This window comes from Caretta caretta, chromosome 7 (genome assembly GCF_965140235.1).
Source record: "Caretta caretta isolate rCarCar2 chromosome 7, rCarCar1.hap1, whole genome shotgun sequence".
Lineage (NCBI taxonomy): Eukaryota > Metazoa > Chordata > Testudines > Cheloniidae > Caretta > Caretta caretta.
In genome coordinates, this window is record NC_134212.1 from 103,232,929 (window position 1) to 103,255,578 (window position 22,650).

At 39.3% G+C, this 22,650-nt stretch overlaps 2 protein-coding genes across 5 annotated transcripts in view; one reads left to right on the forward strand and one right to left on the reverse strand.

Moving 5' to 3' along the window:
* DOCK1 (dedicator of cytokinesis 1) overlaps window positions 1-22,650 on the reverse strand; it is a 563,486-nt gene that overhangs the window by 307,284 nt on the left and 233,552 nt on the right. The window lies entirely within an intron of this gene.
* INSYN2A (inhibitory synaptic factor 2A) overlaps window positions 5,004-22,650 on the forward strand; it is an 83,289-nt gene continuing 65,642 nt past the window's right edge. For 2 of the 3 annotated variants that reach the window (XM_048857031.2, XM_048857029.2), the window contains exon 1: window positions 5,004-5,662. The gene's annotated coding sequence lies outside the window, so the exon portion shown is untranslated. Of the gene's footprint in view, window positions 5,777-22,650 lie in introns of all 3 variants that reach the window. The other variant, XM_048857030.2, reaches the window with a different exon arrangement.

A 22,650-nucleotide genomic window follows, 5' to 3' on the forward strand; every position in this document is an offset into this window, starting at 1 on the left:
ACTTTGTGTCCTAATATAGGAGCACAAGGAGACACAGGATGCCTGCATAACCCTAAAGGATACTGCAATTAAAAACAAAACTGGCCTTGTTCAAAAGCACATGTGCACTTAAAGTGGGATCCAATGTAACTCAAAGAACAAGGGAAATTCACAAGCAAAAAGTTTTGTTAACATGGAGTTATGGTTGCAGGCACTCATCAGTACTCTGTGCCCCCCATTACATTCCAGAACACAAGTTCAATTTCCAAAAAACAAACTTGCAAATCAGGAAATGCTGATTTGAAATGTTCTCATAAGAACGTTAGCATTACAAATAAAACAACACAAACATTAGAAAATCAGGAAATGGGGAGTTAAGATGACATCTCTCACAACACAACCACGGGATGCCAAAAACAACTGGAAAAAGAAAAGGAGTACTTGTGGCACCTTAGAGACTCTAAGTCTCTAAGGTGCCACAAGTACTCCTTTTGCGGATACAGACTAACACGGTTGCTACTCTAAAAGAACAACTGGGAATATCATGGTACCTTATGCATCCCTAACAAAAGCTGCTATTTTGTCTGTGTATTCTGAACTCTAAATCAGAACCAGAGCTATGTAAATAATTGATTTTTTGTTTTGGTAACTGAAGGTTTTATTTAGAAAAAAATAATTTCAAGTGAAACTGTTTGACCTGAAACTAAACATTTTATTTACATGTTTTTAAATCTCTTCAAAATATTAAATTGCAGTAACATTCTACACAAAAAATGCATTTCAAATAAAAAATTATAATGGTTTCTGGTGGGGTTTCCCAACTGAAAGAGTTCAGCAAATTTGACCAATGAGCCCAAATCTGCCCCCCACAAAGAAAAAAAAAAACCCAAAAAACATTTTTGCACAAAAAATTTCCCCCATCTCTAATGAAGACTGATATCCATACATGATCCATCAACATGCGTGCAGATATATGAAAAAGAAAAAAAAGAAAGGGAAGGGGCAAGACTGATTTTCCTGTGAGACTCCTCAGGACAGAGTCAAGGTTCACAAAGTTTTATTGTCCTATCTGCTTTCTAAGTTAATATCAGAACTATTTGTATTTATCGCTCTCAAATGTCATTGTGATTTTTTTTTGTTGTTGTTGCATATCATTACACAACAGTTATACTCATTAATGTCTCTCCCAGGACAAAATATTTGCAAACTGAATGATGGGAGCAACATTTTTATTTTAACATGTATTTTGCAGCAATGAGGATTGCTTACTCTGTTGTCATTTACTTGTTGTCACTTACACTTGCAAAGGGAGATTAAAAATGCTCCTATTTTTATTTAGTAGCATTTTATACCTACTTTATACTGGTGCTAATGACGACGCAATGTCCAGGGCAACAGAGAATCTGGTCCATGATCTGTAGTGGGAAATCCCTTCTTATTCCCATGAACTTCTTCAGAAAAGGGCAGTTGCTCCACAGGCTAGTAATGAGTAATACTTCTTAAGAGTACTCAACACTGGGGGAACAGCCGCTAAATGTGATTGAGAGGAAGACAAGTATGCGGTTTCCAACTGCTACTTTTGTTCGACGGTTCTATAATTTATTTTGAGGGCTTTAGGTTATATGACAATAATATTTTCCTTCAGCACCAAAAATTATGTTTCTGTGATGTTGTCTGTGCAGTTCACATCTTATGTGTGTGAAGAGGGCTTTGCTTCTATTATTGTTGGTGCAGCTGCTGCTGTCACAAAGTTCTATAATTTAATTCATGGGCCTTAACTTATAGATAAAGATTTGATCATCATATTACATAATGTTGCATGTAGAGCACATCTGGGCACAACTTTGCTTTGGTACACACAGAAACAATGAGGAGAGATCCTGCTGGGGAAACAGACTGCCATCGCTGAAAAAGAAAAATTAGAAGACATTTTGGACAATGGAAATTCTTCCCACCCATTTCTTTGGAAATTAAACTGTGAAAAACACTGTCAGACCACAAGCTTTCTTAGTGTTGCCATCTCTTAACAATGTCATCAAAACACTAAATGTGAAAAGATGCCGCAGCAGTGGACAGAAAATGCACAATAGCATTTCCAGCCACTATCCCGGTACAACAGAAGTACATGCACCTGATCAGGAGGGATTTTTCTACAGGGGCTTTTCCAGCACAATTCAAACTATCAAAATGTTTCTCCACCTTAACTGGGGGTCCATTTACATTTAGTTTAAGGATCAATAGTTTGATGGTGTTGAATTATTTTTTTGGTGCAGCAGAAGGCATGAAAAGTGGTGAGGGAATGAGCCAGTAATATCAAGAAATGAGATACTACAGTGTCACTGAGGAGGTGGGGAATCCTGCAGACAGGCTCCAATTGTGAGATGCAAATATTCCATTGTGGAGAAGATGTGTCCTAAAACAGGAGGCTATATAGGGGACGGTGCTTAAAGTGTGCTTCACCAGAACAAGCCACAGACACAGGAAATACCATTTCTAAAAAACAAGACAGGTTGCTGAGGGGTGCACATTTTTAGTATCACCTAGGGGAATCTACCTCTCATTGGCTGCTTTCCCCACTTGCCTGCATCCTGAAGAGCAGTTAATCAGGGTTGCTGCAAGAAAGAGACAGAGCTCTTCCCCCCCTTCCCTGACATCATTCTCACAGGAGGGGAGATGCAGGGAGAGGGGGGAGCAGAAGGAACCCAGCATCTCAGGACAGCCCAGCTCCCCACTCCCCCTTTCCTCCTGTGAGTAAGGGTTGGTTCTTCTGCTGCTCTCCCTGCCCCCTTTAACACCCAACCTGTGAAGGGACATAGGGTACCCCACTGAAACCACCCCCCCCCCATTCCTGGGAGAGGAGAATGAAGAGCTCAGGAGGTGCAGCAGAGGTTGGAGGAGGCAGAACAGGTGACAGGGCAGAACTGATCAGGGTCTGGAGGGGGCAGAATTAATTGCTGGGCAAGGGTAGGCAGTTGTAGGGATGATGAACTGCCCAACCCCCCTCACCCCACCCACTTTCAGATCACTTTAAACATAATTGTTAAATACTGGAAAACTCAGCCCAAGGATCTGGGTTCCCAGCAGCCAACACTCAGATCAGATACATTCTCAAGAGCTCTGTCCTGCCTGCCAGACAGATTTAGTTAAACATTAGTACATTCCAATGGCTGGGGCGCAGACAATCACAAAATCTCTGTCCTCTTCTTTGAAATGCTGTTGGGGGCCCAGGGGAGAGGAGGTGACAGTGATGGAAATTCTAGGAAAAGCAGCACAAGGTGGGGTTTTCCACATTGCTTTGTCAAACTACCTCAGTTTCAACCTAGACCCTTGCTCCTTAGGGATCAGAAGCAAGTAAAAACCTGTGTGTTTATTCTACATCTTGAACATCCTTTCCCAACTAACAGCTTTGAGACAAACACTCCACTGAATTCCCAAATGCACCAACATCACCTACTCTGCAGTACATACAAGAAAAAACATAAAGGAAGAATGGCTGTGATTTGATCCTAGTGATTCAGTAATTTCTCAATAGTTCCACATACTGTTGCAATGCTTGCATGTAAATTATCCATTTTTATTCAGTATATCACTGCATGCCTATGCTTTAACAAAAACTGGTTAAATAGATACCAAAAATTATAGATGAATTTAAAGTATCTAAATAAAAATAATATAATACATAACTGCAAATTTTCTATGATTTTCACTGTATTTTCTCATCAATTTAAAAGATCAAAATATCCAAGCCACATTTTGTTTGTTTTCATTTCATTTCTCTGCACTTTTAAATTTGCTATGCTTGTTTGGTCATGGGAAGCTTTCCAAGGTTGTAGGTCTTTAGTTATATTTCACTTGTATATTTTGTTGTTTTCCTTGCTTGTATCCCCAGAACCACAAGCTGCTATTATATAGGTTATACCAAGGGATTCTCAACCTCTCTCTTTCTGAGGCCCCCCAACATGCTATTAAAAACTCCAGGACCCAGCAGGGAGGCCTTGGGGCTTCAGCTACAGAGTGGGGCAGCCTCGGGCTCAAGGCTTCAGCCGCTGGGGGGTGAGGGTGTCAGGGCTTCAGCTGCAGGGGCTCCAGGCTTTAGCCCCATGCGGTGAGGGGGCTCTCTACTCTTGGCTTTAGCTTGGTGGGATGGGGGATTCGGGGCTCTGAGCATTAGCCATATGGGGCAGGAGGACTCTGGGCTTTAACCACGCAGAGGCTGGAACTAGGAGCTTCTGACCTGCAGGGTGGGGTAGCTTGGTGCTCTGGGCTTTATCCCCATGAGTCATGGAGACTCAGGAATTCTGTCTTGTGGAGCACCAGGGTTTCTGCCCCACAAGTGAGGGCACTCAGGGTTTCTGCACCAGGGGCTTGGGGCTCAGTGCTCCGGGCACCAGCCCCATGGGGTGCGAGATTCGGGTCTTGGGGCTTTAACCCCGTGGGGCAGGGGAGCTCCAGGCTTTAGCCCCAGGAGGTAAGTGGGCTCAGAGCTGCAGGCATTAGCCCTATAGGTAGCCCCGTGGAGCCTGGGGGTGGGGGTGGCTCAGGGCTTCTAGCCCCATGGGGCTTCTGCCTCTGCGGGGCGGGGGGCCTTGGGGCTCCAGTCTTTAGCCCAGCAGAGCGGGGGCTCCAAGCTTTAGCTGTGGAGTATCAGCACTCGGGGGCCCTGCTTTGCAGACCCCCTGAAACCAACTCACGGTCCCCCGCTTGACAACCGCTGTGTTACACTATACTTGTGTACACACTCACACAAAAGCCAAAAAGATGCTAATTCAACTCAACACACTAGTACAGTCTCCGGTGTTGTCTTGCAGCTTTGTTTACACACTGAAAGACAGACAGACTCATGGCTCAGAGGTAGCCTAGTAATAAAGAAAATGTACATAAAATTCGAAAATACGTGAAAAAATTCTTCCTCTGTCAGACGATGATTTCCCCCCTTGTGTGAATCAGAAGCCAGAGTCACGGCTCCGCCCCCCTCCTCCGTCACTGGACCCAGAATAATCATCAACCATTATTTTAAGATCTGCACGTTAAACTCAACAAGTTCCTTGTCACAGTCCGTCCACATCAGAGTGAGCGAACACGAGAACTCTCCCTAGTGGGGAGCCGGCGCCAGTGGCGGCTGCTGCTGCCTCCTTCTTCCCACTGCCTGCCTGCGAGATACACACACGGAGCTCTCCCTAGCACCACATCACACGCCACGCTCTCCCCCATTGCTCATGCATTTCCAAAAGTAGCAGGGAATCCAGCTTCATCAAATCATCTGCCTGCAAGACAGGAGCATTACAGAGATTGCTTCATCCTGACCAGATCCGGAACCCAGACTGGAAACGGTGTCTGCTGAAACGACTCCCCCTCCGCCCCCTTCCCCCTGTTGGATTCCAGATCTCAGTGAAGACAATTGCAGTAAATGAGGACATTTCAGGAGTGCGTGGCTGCCGCCGCCGCCGCTGCCTAGAGGCGAACGCTCTCTTGGTCACAGCTGAATAAATGTCTCAGTGTGATAGCTAAAGGGGTGATGGTGATCAAGTCTCCGGAAAGCAAAAGAACATTTCCAGCCGGTATATCTTGCAGCAGATGCTCTACATCCGTGGATCGTTTCACTGCAAGCTTGCAGAAGTGAACGGAGAGAAATGCATCGCAAAGGAATTGCACAGACTTTTAGTTATTTTTAAGGCAGCGTAAGGTAAGCTTTCCACTGCAATTAGACATGTTACCCTGAACTGTAATGCTACCCACAGATCTGGAGGGATCAGAGAGCCTGCTTTCCCACCTCCCTGAGAGAGGATTCATGCAAATAGTGAGTTTCCAGGTTTTCCTAATTAAAACTTCATAGTGAATAGTGTAAAGCCGCTGAGCCTAAATGTTTGGGGAGGGACTGTTATGCAATAGTATTTGGCTGCCTGGGGATAGGTATTGCGTCCTATAACTTTCATGACAGATAAGGGGAGAAAAGGGTTGAAGAAATATCACTGTGTCCAAACCATTTCTTTGTTCTAGAAAAATACCACAGCTTCAGCTAATAAAACACCTTGCCAGGGATTAGTAGTTAAAGAATTTTCAGAAGATGCACAAGGTGCTTCAGCCTTACAGGATTGCTTACAACTACCACGGCTTGTTAACTTTTCTATTATACAGCCCAAATATAGTCCCAACAAAGAGATTATAATTATACCTACCTATAAAACATGGTAATGAGATTATTACCAAGCAGATTTCCTTCCCAGTAACTTGCTGTAAAGTACTGGAGGTAGGGGAACACACACCTTGCTCCGGCTTTGAAGCTCTTAGCATTTTGTGAACTATTATTATAGTTGGCAAACAGTGGCTCTCACCATTTAATATTCCCAAACCCCTACCACTTGACACATTTCAATTGGAGACGGCAAGAAAATGTAGCAGACAAATAGGACAAAGGATAATACACATCAAGCACCAAAGTCAAAGAGACTGCCTTGGACCTTGCATCTTGCTGCTTCATGCAGTGGGGTTTCCGTCTTGCGTCTGTATCACTCAAATAAAAATCCTCTTCTGTGACCTCAGCGTCTCTATTTAATATAATACTACAGAGAACTCCAATAATAAAGGGGGAACTCGGATTGTGGTTAGCCTGGATTTGCAGGGGGTGGAGAACCATGACAAAATAGAGCATCTTTGCATTCTGCAAAGCAAGAAACAAATTCTCAGCTTGTGTCAATGTCTCCCAAGAGGTCTGTCCCAGTAGAACTGCGGATCCACTCTCTGCCAGAGGAGCCAGAATAGGCAGTGAAGCAGTTTAATTCGACCTTGTATGTCTAAACAGCTTAAATTCTGTGTAAGCATAACAGAGAGAAATTTAACTCATTAGGCTCTGAGATCTGGAAGTTTGAAAAAGATCCATTTTTTAAATCTCCATGATTATATTATTTTACATCTGAACACTGGAAGGCAGCAACAAAACAGACAACAGTAAAGGATCACATCAGTATTGCAGATTTATTTCTTTCAAGTGTTTCACTGTGGTTACTTTTCATATATACTATCAGTGTCAGGGATGCTGTACCTATGAAGGTTAAAACTTAGATGCTGGGTGAAAAACTAACCAGTAAATTTCATGCCGTGACCATTCCAATTTGTATTGTACACATTAAAATTAATGGAACATTAATTTCAAAACCACAAAAATATGTCTGTAAAAATTCTCAGCATGAAGAATCCTAAACCTTATTCCTACTCTTGGTGTTACACAGATTATATTCCACCAATCTGCTAATGGTTCAGTTTCTTCACTACAACAATATTAGTCTCTGGCCAGATTGGCAATTAGAGTTTGAAATTAAAAGCTGTTGTTTATTTTAGTATATCTGTTACAAATATATGCAAGCAGTTCAAATAATGGAAACACGGTCATCTGAATTTTAACTAGATATTACTAAGTTAACATCTAGAGGTTTACACCCTATATCGATGACATTTTTAGTCATACTGGTTCTATTAAAAGCAGATTATGAACATTTCTAATGCAACTACTCACACTGAACAGTTTCTTAAACAATTATCAGATGCAGTTTTAATGTGCTTCTGCCTTTAAAGGATATTAAATCATCTAAGGAAGACTCAGGGCTACTGAAAGCTTACAGTACAGAAAATATTTTTATTTTAGTAATGACATCATTATGTCCTTCATGGGAAAAAAAGACTCGGTTATCACTGCTGTTTAATTTTAACATGATTAACAAAATAATTCTAACTTTTAATAAAACAGGACCCACTCCCCATCTCCACGCCCCTCCCCAACACATAGAAGAGTAGCCAGGTGGCAAGAAGCCACCTGATAAAGAAAGTATTAGTTACTAATCTATGGGAACAACATTTAAACTGTTCATCAATTGACAGTCAATGCACAGGTCTGCTCATTAAGCAAGTACTTCACAGGATCATCTTTGTGGTTTGCAATTTAACTATTTCACTGACAGAGGCACCTTTCATAACAGAATAATATAAATATCTAACACATTTGGAGAAAATAAGGAGATTAAATTCTCACTGAAATTATGTACAATGAAACCATGGCCTACAGAACCACAAGCCTCTGCACAAGAGATGAATCACAAAGCATGTGTACTCCTCATAACACTCACCATAGTGGACAGAATTCTATTGGTCACTAAAACACATGGTCACGTCACTCGGAAATCCAAACTCAGCAACAGACTTTATGCATTTTATGTTGAGACACCAATAATTTTTTGTATAAAAGGTATTATTCTTAGCATAAGGTAAGAGCAAAGTTACACAATAGTAACATAAAGCTCTGATAGTACCACTGTAGTGACCACTGTGGTAATGAAAGTCAATGAAATCGATTAGCTTGCCAAAAATCTATGCTAAAACATAAGCAGAGCTCTGCAAAGCAATTGAGCTGTGAAATCTCAAGGCAATTCCTTGTAGGGACCAGTTAGCTTGGGTAATCATACGAATTTTACAGACCTGAGGCAAATCATAGTAAATCTAAAAAAATTTAGAACGTAAAGACTCCCCAGACAAAACTTGCTTAATTATTTGTTAAGACTGCATTATGTATTTCATGCCTTCTGATAACCACAATTTAGTTAACCAGCTGAAATCCCATTGAGACCCTAAACAAAAACATGGATGCAACAAACTTGTTTTTTAGCACATAAGTCCTTTACATTTTATTACATCTACCTTTTAAACTTAGTACTGTTATTTCTTTTAGAGATTGCGATCACAAGCATATTTTAGAAGTGAAATCCTGAAGTGATGAATTCAATGGGAGTTGAAGATATTAATCTCTCAGGAACTGGTCCTTCAGTATTTTTGTAATTGGATAAATACAGGACAACATGGCAACATACAAAGCTAGAACTAATACGAAATTCAAATACAAATATTTTTGTGAAGTCTTTAGATTCATTATGAATGGGGGGGATGTGAGAAAACCTGGATTTATGCAGGAAATAGAGGTTTACACCCTATATCGACTTGATTTATGTAAAGAGTTGTCACTTTGGATGGGCTAGCACCAGCAGGAGAGTGAATTTGTGTGGGAGGGTGGAGGGTGAGAAAACCTGGATTTGTGCTGGAAATGGCCCACCTGATGATCACTTTAGATAAGCTATTACCAGCAGGACAGTGGGGTGGGAGGAGGTATTGTTTCATATTCTCTGTGTATATATAAAGTCTGCTGCAGTTTCCACGGTATGCATCTGATGAAGTGAGCTGTAGCTCACGAAAGCTCATGCTCAAATAAATTGGTTAGTCTCTAAGGTGCCACAAGTACTCCTTTTCTTTTTGAGAATATGATCAGATGCATTTTTATTATAGTGGAACATCTCTACATTGAAGTCAATTTACTGCACATTTTACTCAGAAAGAGAATAGAATCTCTACTGATCCCTTAATGCTTTCAAAAACAGTATTACTACTTTATGCATATGCACAGCACAAAATCATGGGGATGGATCACTGGCTTAAAATCAGCTACTTTTCAGTTATGCATACGAGCACAAATCTTACAGGCAAAGATAACTGGTTGTAAAAGACAATACAAAGCCCTAAAAGCTCATTTTGATGTCCTTCCTTGTGCCTACTTCTCTCCTTGAGCTGAGGAGAGATATTGGGCCTGATTTTGCTCTCATACCAATTTTAAAACTAGGCCCACAGACTTCAATGCAATTAGTCCTTGTTTACACCCAGTGTAAGTTAAAGGGGAGTTGGGATCATTTAATCAGTCAGAGATGGACAGAACCAAAACCCCAGGTCTGAATATTCCCACGTTTTGGGAAATTTAGATCCCAGATCTGTGGTGTGAGTCCCTTTCTAGTTATAATATAGACTTTGTTATGATTGTTTAGAGTGAGCAGAGGAAGTGGGAGAGGAGTATGCATTCTCATTGGGAATTGCTAAACTAATAAATACAACACCAATTCCTAACTTTAAGCTATAGTGTATGCCAATTCCAATGGCATCCTATATTAACTGGTCTCCAAACCCACCACGAATGAGACCAAAAGCTGTATGAAATGTCTCATCAATGCTGTGAATATATATGCACATACAGTGTACTATTTAAGGACCTGATCCTGCAAATACTTATTAACATGAGTAGTCCTGTTGAAGTTACCGAAACTCAGTAAAGGATCACAGACCCTAATGTGCGCTCTGAAATAATACAGTCATTAATTTTGAATGTATTTACTTGCTTGGCTAAATGCAGATACACTTTTATAGGGAAGTTTCTATGGGAAAAATTATTAGACTCTTTAATCATTTACTCCTAAGTTAATGCATTAGACCAAGAACGTATTTGGTAAAATAAATAGCCAATGAGATGGCTAAGAAATAAACCTCAACCAAAAATATGCACCCATTCTTTTGTATTTCATGTCCAGGAGAGCTGCCATTCCAGCCAGACATCATAAAACATTCTAAGTGAGGGCTGTGATACTCCCAGACAAATAATTCCTTAGATTTTCTGCACAAACATTACCAAATCAGTTTACCATTTCATACCTCTCTCCCTAAAATGAGCCTTCATTAAGCAATCTAAAGATCTGCACTTACACAGCGGACCCAACCAAAAGTCTAGGCGACTTTCCCACCTGGTAAGAAAAAGTCCACGCAACCTGTGTAGTGTCAAGATAAAACCCCTTCCTGGAGTTTGACATTATTTACAAATTAACATAAAGACCAGCCCAAACCTTCTCCACAAGCTTGGCTCTCCCTAAGGTTTCTACTTTAGATCTACCTAGCCTGACCCCTAAGTCTTTTCTGTGTCAGACCCATGATTCCTCTTCTCATGGGAGCACTTGCTCTGAGGTCTACTTCCTCCCTTTTTAATTGCCTTCCGTCTGGATAGCCTTTTCTTTAGGTTTGATGTTGCTGGTTGGTGTTATGGGGTGGGGATAACTTTATTCCATCAATCCCTTCTGCAGTGTATCCCATCACAAGATGGCTTTTCCGTCTCTAATTGTCTGTGTTTAACTTTTTCTTTATCCACTTTATCTTTCATTTATCCATTATTATTATTTATTAGTTGTATTGTGGTAGCACCTAGAGGACCCCACTCCTACCTTGATTTTTACATCAATGTCCACATCTGTGAAATGGGGATGGTGATACGTACCTCCCTTTGTAAAGCTTTTTGAGATCTACTGATGAAAAGAGCTAGGTATTATTGTTGTTGTTTTGGAAGGAAAAGAGGAAAGGGGAGGAGGAGGCTGATTTTGATTATTTTTCCTTCTGCACTATCAGTATAATGTACTGATAAATATCAGTGGTCAAGCTACAAAACCAGATCCTAAAAACTGATTTTAAAAAGATAACCTAAGTGAGATCCACTTTCATGATCTGAAAGATGAGGAGGGGAAATGTCAAAAAATAAAGGATGTGGGCTATCCAAATTTCATGGCTATTTGTTTGCTCCTCCATCCTTCCACATTTATGACAATTAAGTGTACCAATTTGTAGGACTCTTACAGAAAGACATGCATCACTGAACAAGCAGTTGACATCATACTGTTTGTATTATACTTTCTCCTCCTCTCCTTTTCATTTTCTTATAACTTTCAGGAAGCCAACAGAGCTTATAAATCACTAACGAGAAAAAGTGTGACCAAAGATTCAAAACAGATATTGCTAAGATATATGACAGTTAAAGCCTTAAGCAAGCACATAGAAACTAAAATGCTATTTTTCCAATATGTGTATATAAAAATTAATGTTCAAAGATGTAACACATTATTTTGGTGTCTCAAAACTTCAAAGTGTGTCTCAAGCATCTTTCAGTCTGATGACAAATTGATCATTTTAAATAAGAACAAACTTTTTCATTTCTGAAAAAAGAAAAAATATTACAGAGGTAATGACATCTGCACAGTTTCACTCAACAAGCAGGCACTTCTGATGTTAAAAGTCTTTGACAGCAGGCTTCAAAATCAAAACTAATCAGTAGTTCAATCATGTGAGACATCTGCATTGAAACAAATCCTAATTGTATATTTTAAAGAAGTAAAACCTTTTGATATTTTTTTTAAAAAAAGTTATACTTTTTCTAACCCAATACAGAGATAGGCCCTTAATAAAAACTCTAGAAATCAGATCCAAATCTTGTGATTGACACTTAACTGTAAAATAGGTTGCACCAAAACGCTGGATTCTCAACTAACCCCAACTTTGGAGCAATATCAATATGAATCTAAACGTTGCCATTCAGCACTGTCTCTCAAGTCCCTCACTGTCTCATCATCACCCAGACCAGACAAGTATTTAAACAGAAAATCATACCCTAGAAATAATTCTGCAAACTGTATGATTTAATTAATCTTTTATCTCTAACTTCAAGATAGAGAATTGCAGAAGCAAACCAGATGCTCCACATTAGAATGATCAGATATTAAAATGTCCAAACGTAGATCCATCTTTATTGAGCTATTAAATAGAAATGCACTTATTTTATTTAATTCCATGAAAATCACACAAGATAGCTCTTAATACCAGTATGTCCCGTCTGCATTGAGAACCATGTTAATGTAACAGTCGAAGCAGAACTCCCATTGAATTGCTTTCTAACATGGTTTGGTTAGGCATCATGGGAAGGGCCAAATAATGTTAAGAAAAAACTATTTGGGATTAGGTTTTTAGCTAACCTTGAGCACTTTATAAAAAAAACAAAAAAAATCCACACCTTTTATCATGGTTTGGGACATTCTATAATGGCTGGATTATTAATATTTGTATTAGTCACCCCCAAGAGCCTCAGTCAGGGCTGAAGCACCATTATGTTAGCCATGATACAAACATATTGGCCCAGATTTTAGAGGTATTTAGACATTGCTCTGCTCTTTTGAAAATGGGACTTAGCCATTTAAGTCACTTAGGTCTTGCGTCACTTAGGTCTTGCAACACTAAGTGAAGCAGTGCCTAAATATCTTTAGAAATCTGGGCATGAGCTCTACCCAAACAACTAAAGAATCTAAGGAGACAAATTACATGAAAGGTGTGGGTTGTATGGGGGAAAGGTATGAGAAAGAAGGCAGTCAAATAAATACAATATCAACGTTTGCAATTTTTGTTTCTGTAAATAAAGTGCCAACTAACCCATTGGTTATTTTCTTCCTGACATCCCACCACATGTGAGTTAAAAGATTATGTGCAGAAGAGGGTAGTGATCTTATGAATCAGTTCTAGAAATTTTCTGTGCATAAAAGCCAGCATCAAAGAAAGTACAAAGATGTGTCTGCGAGAAGCTGACAAATGGACAGACAAGACTGGAATCATGACAGCAAAATGCAGAAGACAGGAGATCAGCAGGAACTATGCGTGAATTCAATATGATTAACACACACTGCTCCATTCTGAGCATAGACTAAGGCTAAATTCCCTGCATTTTAAGTGAAACCTGTAAACTTTACATAGCTTTTTATAACTATACAACTTAGTGACAAAGAGGTGTTCAAGACTTCAGTAACATTCCTAGCTTCCTATCTACCAGTGCTGTTTAAACTCAAAAAGCCTTATTAAAAATGACACCAACTGTCTATCTAATGTCTGACCTTGATACCTAGGGCTTTATTCAGGCCATTCCTATTAATGCATATGGGAGTTCTCAGCTAAAGTCCTACACAGTTACATAAGCAGAGCACAATTCAAGCCAACAAAAGGAGGAAATTCCAAGTTCTAAGACCTTTAATTAATTTTAATACATTTTTTGTTATCCAAATCGCATATACCCCATCTTAATATAGCCATTAGCTCATTCATTTCAACCTCCTATTTTACATGGTCTTCTTCCATGTTCATAAAACCTGCAAGTTTCAGAGTAGCAGCCGTGTTAGTCTGTATTCGCAAAAAGAAAAGGAGTACTAGTGACACCTTAGAGACTAACCGATTTATTTGAGCATAAGCTTTCATGAGCTACAGCTCACTTCATCGGATGCATTTAGTCGAAAATACAGTGAGGAGATTTATATACACACAGAACATGAAAAAATGGGAGTTATCATACACACTGTAAGGAGAGTGATCACTTAAGATGAGCTATTACCAGCAGGAGAGCGGGGGGGGGGGGGGGAGAGGAAACCTTTTGTAGTGATAATCAAAGTGGGCCATTTCCAGCAGTTAACAGGAACGTCCGAGTTTTGGAAAGGAAGATGATGTCTGTCTGTATCTGTACGGACGTTCCTGTTAACTGCTGGAAATGGCCCACATTGATTATCACTACAAAAGGTTTCCTTCCCCCCCTCCCCCCCCCCCCCCCCGCTCTCCTGCTGGTAATAGCTCATCTTAAGTGATCACTCTCCTTACAGTGTGTATGATAACTCCCATTTTTTCATGTTCTGTGTGTATATAAATCTCCTCACTGTATTTTCGACTAAATGCATCCGATGAAGTGAGCTGTAGCTCACGAAAGCTTATGCTCAAATAAATCGGTTAGTCTCTAAGGTGTCACTAGTACTCCTTTTCTTTTTATAAAACCTGCAAGCAATTCCTACTGTATGTCTACTCACCTCTGCACTCTATCTGCCAGTTTAACTCTGGCCTCTTCTTTTACTCTCCACACAATCCTTCCCAATCTTGGTTCGAGAACCTTCTCCTCTGCAAATCATGTGAGCTGGAACAAATCTTCGTGTATCTGTGTGTCCCATTAACTGCCCATCTTATTTCAAATTTGATATGACAATATTGTATTCCTCTTGTCTATACATGTGAGTCGTGCTCTCCCTTTGCTATTATTTACCTAAGAAGCATCTTGAGAAACAGCTTTTATCAAAGATGCTTCACAACAAAGATGTCCCGTAACATTTTACTGTATTGTAATACACTTTGGTACAACAGCTAAAAAGTATTTTCTCTACCGATTTTGTTTTTTTCCATTTAGCTAACATTGATTTTTTGTACTGTCTCTCCAGTGTGTTGCAGAAGCTAGTTTTGCTTACTTCTCTTTTTCTTGCAGTAGCATCACTAAGCACAAATATGCACAGGACTTACAATACTTTTTGTTAGTTAACAGCTACTGCAGAGCCAGCACAGGAAACAACTGAGGACAAAAACTGCTTACATACAAGTTCTTTCTTTCTTAAGTGAATATTGCTTTCCTTTTATTTTCTGGTGACTGGTAAAGTTTGGAGCGCAGACAGAGATATCTACAATCCTGAAGTCATTCATCAAATAATATTCTATTAAAGACATGTTAGATTCGGGACCTAAATTACCTGCCTGCATTATTTAGCACTACATCTACACATGCTTATCTCATGACCTTATGTCTGTTATTACAAATGGCTTTTGAACAGCATCATATCATACAATACATAATGATAATCATTATCCAAACAGAATGAGGTGATGATATTTGGATGCCTTAACTCTGGCACTGACCTCAGGACAGTCATCAATGCCTTTGTCACCTCCTACTTGCAGTGGGCTCTAATGAAGGTGACAAATTCAGTGAGTCTTGAATCTGACTTTGACAATTTGTCAAAGGCTACCCGTGAAGGACAGTTCGAAGCTTCAGTAGCATAAGCGGTGTAGTTCATGAAAGCTTATGCTCAAATAAATTTGTTCGTCTCTAAGGTGCCACTCATATTATAAAAATTCTGATTAACATGTTGCCATTAGAAACTCAAATGGCTCCATTTATGTTTGATGGGTCAAAAGAACCTCAAATTTGAGTGTCCAGTAACTGGAATGGTTTTTCATTTTTTTTATTTGACTACTAGTTAAAAAATTCAAATTGTAAGCTGTAAATGCTGAGTTATGTCAGTTCCTCTCCTGTAAGTTACATTGTTGTTTAGTATGAATTTAAAATTGTTCATAGTAGGCAGCAATACTCTCAGTATCGGGACGCATCATGAAAACATCAAACTACTACCACAAGACAATGCTTTTGTTTAGACACAGCAAAAGCTTATTGGTAAATATGAGTCCATACCAGGTGCTAAAGGCCTGCGGACTCCAGATCTGAGAAACCCTAGAAAGAGCGAGATATGGGGACTTTGTATTGAGGGTCTGTCAGCAAGAACAGCTCATCTTATGTTTGATCTTAGCTGTTATTGTAGGTAGACAGTAAGATAACCAGATCTACATAGACAAAAACCAAAACCTGAATTTCACCTTGGAGTTGATGGGAAGCCCCTCCAATACACTGAGCACATGTGTAATGCATTAAGGCCAAAGTTTTCTATTAAACAAGCAGATCATCTCATGCTACTGAAGCTTCGAACTGTCCTTCACGGGTAGCCTTTGACAAATTGTCAAAGTCAGATTCAAGACTCACTGAATTTGTCACCTTCATTAGAGCCCACTGCAAGTAGGAGGTGACAAAGGCATTGATGACTGTCCTGAGGTCAGTGCCGGAGTTAAGGCATCCAAATATCATCACCTCATTCTGTTTGGATAATGATTATCATTATCATTACACCGTAGCTCATAATGATTATCATTATCATTACACCGTAGCTCACGAAAGCTTATGCTCAAATAAATTTGTTTCTAAGGTGCCACAAGTCCTCTTTTTCTTTTTGCGGATACAGACTAAGACAGCTGCTACTCTGAAACCTATAATATGAGTATTAGATATAACCTTGACAGACTGAATAGCTACATGGATTACACTGCAGACAATTCTGGTAAAATTTAACTGATAATTTCCATGCTATCAATAAGGTACAGTGCACAGTAGAAAAATACGCAAAACTTTTATTATTTTTTCCACCAGTATCCTTAATCCCAGCAATGTTTGACAGTAATAACTACTCCATGAATAATATAAATTGACATGGAACTTCCTTTGACATTGTATTTGTTCCAGTGTCAAGTATATAGTTATTAATTTGGACGTCAGGGGGTCTATTCACCTCTTGATGCAAATGCCTAACTCCTAGTGTTAACATTGGTTACACAACCATTAAGGGAAAATAAACCCATACTATACAGAATTTGGTGAAAATAAATAGGATTATATTTAATCTTGTGCATATAATGCAGTATATAGGATGTAATGAAGAAATACCATTAGAGACTGTGGCAGCATGCAGAATATCTCTTTTTCAGTCTTCCAGAAGATAAGTTTGACAACGTGTTTATCCAGTGGATTATTTTAAGGAATATTTGCAAACTTTTATTTTTCAATATACTGCTGTTTTTGCTCCAGCACTGTTCTATCAAAGTATACATATATCATGAATTTTTTGTGTGCATTCACCCCTAGAGCTAATCTTAACTATCTAAAAAAGCACAGTTTAATAAAAACAAGAGAAACACTTACAGTAACAACACTTGTTCTTTTTTGTATGTGATGCAATTGTACATGCTTTGCTACTCTACCTATAAGAAGAGAAGGCAACCAGAAGCCATAGCCTCAGGCAGAAACCTTCACATTTTTCAGCCAGTGAAGAAGCAGTATGTTCACATGAGTTGTCATAAATTATCATAGTAACTATGGTGGTGCTAGGTCTAAACTCTGAACACATCAAATTTAGTGATTTTACTAGTAACTGTCACAACAGTGCTGAATCTACAGTAGTTTAGAACACATTCAAAACAATATACGCTGCAGCTATTGTCTACAAAAGGACAATAGCAACTTTAAAAAACAAAGTATCACCTTAGGCTCACAGTGGCATTGCTCTGACTTCTTGCAGTAATACACATGCATCAAGAGAGGAGAGGTACATGGCTAGAGCAGTTTGCATTTACATTGGTGAAAAGAGGGATCCATAAAAGATTAAGAAGAAGAAATAACTTTGATAAAAGATGAATAAGGAAGTCCAACACACTGAGCAAAGTAGGAGTCTAAAATCAAATGCATGAGGTCTCCAAAACAGATTTCTTAAAAAGTTTAATTTGGCAGTTACTGTCATTGTTAGCTCCATTATTCTAGGTGAGAACTATAATCAAGAGTTAAGTGAGCGGTGTACACAACTGACACCTTTTTAAACTCTGTGTAACATCAGCTGTGTTTTTTTACTTTTTAACCACAAAATCTAAACATCTAAAAGCACTTGATTATGATTGGAAATCAAACTCTAGTAGTGTGCGTGCATTTTAAAACTCAATGAAAAAGGCCTCTTACACAGGAAAAGGTTCCACAAATAATTGGCAAAGATAATTAGTATCAGCAAGGAAAATTGTCCAGAACAGTTTTGCTTGCATACCAGTAACCCTCAGTTCCATATTCAGGAGATGAGTCTCCTGATTTTTAAAGTTTTTCTGATACTAATTCAGACAGTTTACTAACAATTAAGTACCTATATCAGGACTGAAAAAAAAATCTAAATATGTTTACTGGAAGACCATAATGCATGAAATTGGTAGAAAAAGTTATATAGTATTTTGTAAGCACAAATTCAAGGCACTTTAGTAAGTGTAGTAGCCGTGTGGTATTTAGAATGAAGAGAGATTTTGGCTGCCATGTTGGATTCGTTCATAGAAAGTAAATCCATGGGTTGCTTCAGAAGCTTTGTTTCAACTGAAGAAGCCTATTGTACACTCCCTGTTCTTACATGAAAACTCCTGGAGGAGGAGACAGGACACATGGATATTCATACATTTTGAAGTAAAACATGCTTTTCTCATTAAACCATGTGATATTACTTAGATTTATCAAACGCCGCACAGGAGATTTCTTGCGAAAGGTAAACCTATGGTATATTAGTCTAAAGGGATCACATACCACTGACTCCGTCTTTGCTTTCACCACAAGAAAGCAAATCTTGTGCATAGTGGTGAATTTCACCCTAGGGTATCAAATATAATCAGAATCCCTTGGTATGTGCATATAACGTTAGAGTTGTTATTCATGTTGTCTTTCTATGTTGTGTGAAACTATACCATCTGTGCAAAAAGAAAAGGAGTACTTGTGGCACCTTAGAGACTAACCAATTTATTTGAGCATGAGCTTTCGTGAGCTACAGCTCACTTCATCGGATGCATACCGTGGAAACTGCAGTAGACATTATATACACATAGAGACCATGAAACAATACCCCCTCCCACCCCACTGTCCTGCTGGTAATAGCTTATCTAAAGTGATCATCAAGTTGGGCCATTTCCAGCACAAATTCATCTGTGAATTTACATCTTAAGCTGTTATTGAAATACAAGATGAAGTTAAAATATCTTTCATTAAACATACTTTTTGTAACAAAGTTTTACTTTACATATATGTTTCTACAGAATATAATTCAATTTTAAATTAGAGTTTGGTGTCACTTTCAGACTACAAGATTGTTTTTTCTCTTCACTAACAAATCAATACTTTATAAAACTGCAGTAATGTAATGTATGTTGTAACATAGATGGTGACTTCCCTAATCTTTGGATCAAGGCCCTGATCCTGAAAAGACTTATACACATGTTTAACTTTACATATTGATTTTAATGGGACTCATCAGCATGCATCTATTTTTGCAGGACTGGGGCTCAAATCATATCGGATAGGAACCTTTGCTGGATTTGTAAATGCCAGTACTGAAAACTGGATGGTGAGAAATCTGGATTGTTATCTGGGGATGAAGAATAGTAGGGGGAGAGAAGTATCCAGTTTAATAAAACATGCCACAGAACACCTGAAACAATGTAAAAGTTAACAGCTACTGTGACTTTCCATAAAGACTCTCAGTACTTTTGACATCACATTTTGATAGAATACTTCCAGATTCAGACAGAAAGTGAAGCCTTTTAGTCATAATCAACCTTAAACAACAAAAACAAAGAAATCAAGGATTAGGGTTTAGCATCTAGAAAAATAAGCTCTCTGATCCCTTTAATATTTAACTTGGCAAATCATGTCATTCAATCAGTTAATCTCTTCAAATGTAGCTAGAGCACAAGATGCTATAATGCAGTATCTAACATGGACGTCTGCAAACTGAACTTCTGCAGTATTTATGCATATTGCTGAACTCCATCTCAGTAGTTTTTTTAAGTTTCTGGAAGAGGGATCAGTTCATTCTACGTGGTACAGTCACTTATTTTATATAATTGAATGTTTATTTCACCTTTTGTCTTGTATCTCAAAAAACTCTACAGAGTTAAGTAATGTTAGCAGAATTACAGAGAAATAACATAGGCAAGGGAGTTAAGTTGTATTTAGGGCTCTACCAAATTCATGGTCCATTTTGGTCAATTTCACAGTCATAGAATTTAAAAAATCCTAAATTTAATGTCAGCTATTTAAATCTGAAATTTCAGGGTGTTGTAATTGTAGGGGTCCTGACCCAAAAAGGAGTTGTTGGGGGGGGGGGGTCCCGCAAGGTTATTGTAGCGGGGTTGCAGTACTGCTGCCCTTACTTCCGCTGGTGGCTGCGCTGCCTTCAGAGCTGGGTGGCCCGAGAGTAGTGGCTGCTGGCCGGGAGCCCAACACCGAAGGCAGAGCCACCACCAGCAGCAGCACAGACGTAAGGATGGCAGGAGATGGTATTGTCACCCTTACGTCTGTGCTGCTGCCTTCAGAGCTGGGCCGTCGGTCAGCAGCCGCCACTCTCTGGCCACCCACCTCTCAAGGCAGCAGCACAGAAGTAAGGTGGCATGGTATGGAATTGCCACCCTTCTGCGCTGCTGCTGGCAGGGCGCTGCCTTCAGAGCTGGGTGCCCAGCCAACAGCTGCCGCTCTGCGGCCACCCAGCTCTGAAGGCAGCACAGAAGTAATGGTGGCAATACGGCAACTTTCCTAAAATAAACTTGCAACCCCCCACAATCCCCTTTTGGGTCAGGACACCCAGTCTGAGAAATAGTGGCCTCCCCTGTGAAATCTGTATAGTACAGAGCAAAAGCCCACAAAAGACCATATTTCATGGTCCGTGACGCATTTTTCATGGCCGTGAATTTGGTAGGGCCCTAGATATATTACAGTTTCCCATATTCAATTGGCCTGTCCAGGGGCACAGATTTAGGGGCACAATCTGGCAAGGCACCTGCTCCCACTTACATCAATGTGAGTTTTGACATTGACTTCTGTGGGAGCAGAGCAGGCCTGTGGGCCTCCTCTCATAATAAGTAAGGAAAGTCTTCTGCAAAACTGCTCATTCAGGTTTTCAAGTACAGATGAACTGTTTACCCACAACTTTGCATTAGGTTTTAGTCTTCATAGTAGTGCCTGGCTAAGTAGAGCATATGTTTCCAGTCCCTTGGTGAAAACAGTACACACACACACACACACACAAAAGTACAGTTTAAATCCTTAATAATTTTACTGTGCATCAACTGTTTTATTGAGCAGTCTGTCAGCAGATATGCATGTGCAATTCTCACTGAACACAACAGAAATTAAGTAAGGCCAAGAATTTGCAGTTACCCTTTTTCGTTGCAATCACCCCGATCACAGATATCTAGAAAATTATTAGTTCAAGCTACTACTGGAAATAAAAGTCTCTCTAGCTGAATTACTCAGGCTAATGCAATTGGAAAAGGGAGACAGCCATTTTTGAAGTATCAATTTACTGGCTATTAAAGCCACACTTAAAATTAACTGCATCACAGAATATACTACATCATTTATCTTATCTCCATTTTGTAGAGTATTATCAGATTCCTGGGTACATCTGTATTAAGAACAGTATTAATTCTGTCGATTACCTCATTCCAAAATAACCTAACGTTCTGGCATTCCTAAAGCATATGGGACAAAGCAGTGGCTCAATTAATCTGAAAACTGAGCCAGGATTTTCAATCCAGAGGTGTACTAACAAAACCTCACGCCAATTCTGTTAAATCTATCAGTTGCTAGCATATTCTAATGCTAAATAGCAAAGTCACTGAAAAACTCAGCATTCATATACTTCAGTTTCTAGTACCTTTTCTAATAACTTTTCATTCTGAGACTTTCAGGGCTGAACGCTGAACACTGAGTTTTGTTTTGTTAAAATTGTTTTTATCCTGGATGCCTGTGCCCTTCTTTAAGGCATAATCATTCAGTGTTTGACAACTTAGTAAATGCAGCATATTCCATAGCTGATTAAATTTCATTGTTTAGTTTTTGTCCAGTGGTGCAGCAGGTTACAGAATTGAAAGCCCACAGACAAAGGATTTATTTCATAAGTGTATTCACTTGAATTTACTGTTAGGGTCACGGGTTTAACAGATTGCCATGGAAAACTGATTTCCCATAGTTTTGAACATCTCAATAACTGGCTACCCGACAGGTTTCAAAATGTAATCATAAATGGGGAATCATCATCAAGCAAGTGTGTTTCCAGTGGAATCCCAGAAGGATAAATTCTTGGCTTACACTATTTAACATTTTCAATCCATGACTGAAAGAAAACAAAATCATTACTGGTAAAGTTTGAAAATGACACAATGACTGGGGGAATGGTAACTAATAAGAGGACAGGTCAGTGATACAGAGCAATGTGGATCACTTGGTAAGCTGGATGCAAACAAACTATACATTTTCCATGCAGTCAGATAAAAAGTCATATCTACGAATAAAACATCACTGGGAAGCAGTGACTCTGAGAAGCACACATGGATCATGGTAGATAACCAGTTGAACATGAGCTCCTAGTGAGACATTGGGACCAGACGGGCTAATACAGTATTTGGATGTATAAACGGGAATCTCAAGTAGGACTAGGGAGGTGATTATTTTTCTGTTTGGCACTGGTGTGACTAGTTCAGGAATACTGTGTTCAGTTTTGCGTTTCTCAATTCAAAAAGGATGTTGATAAA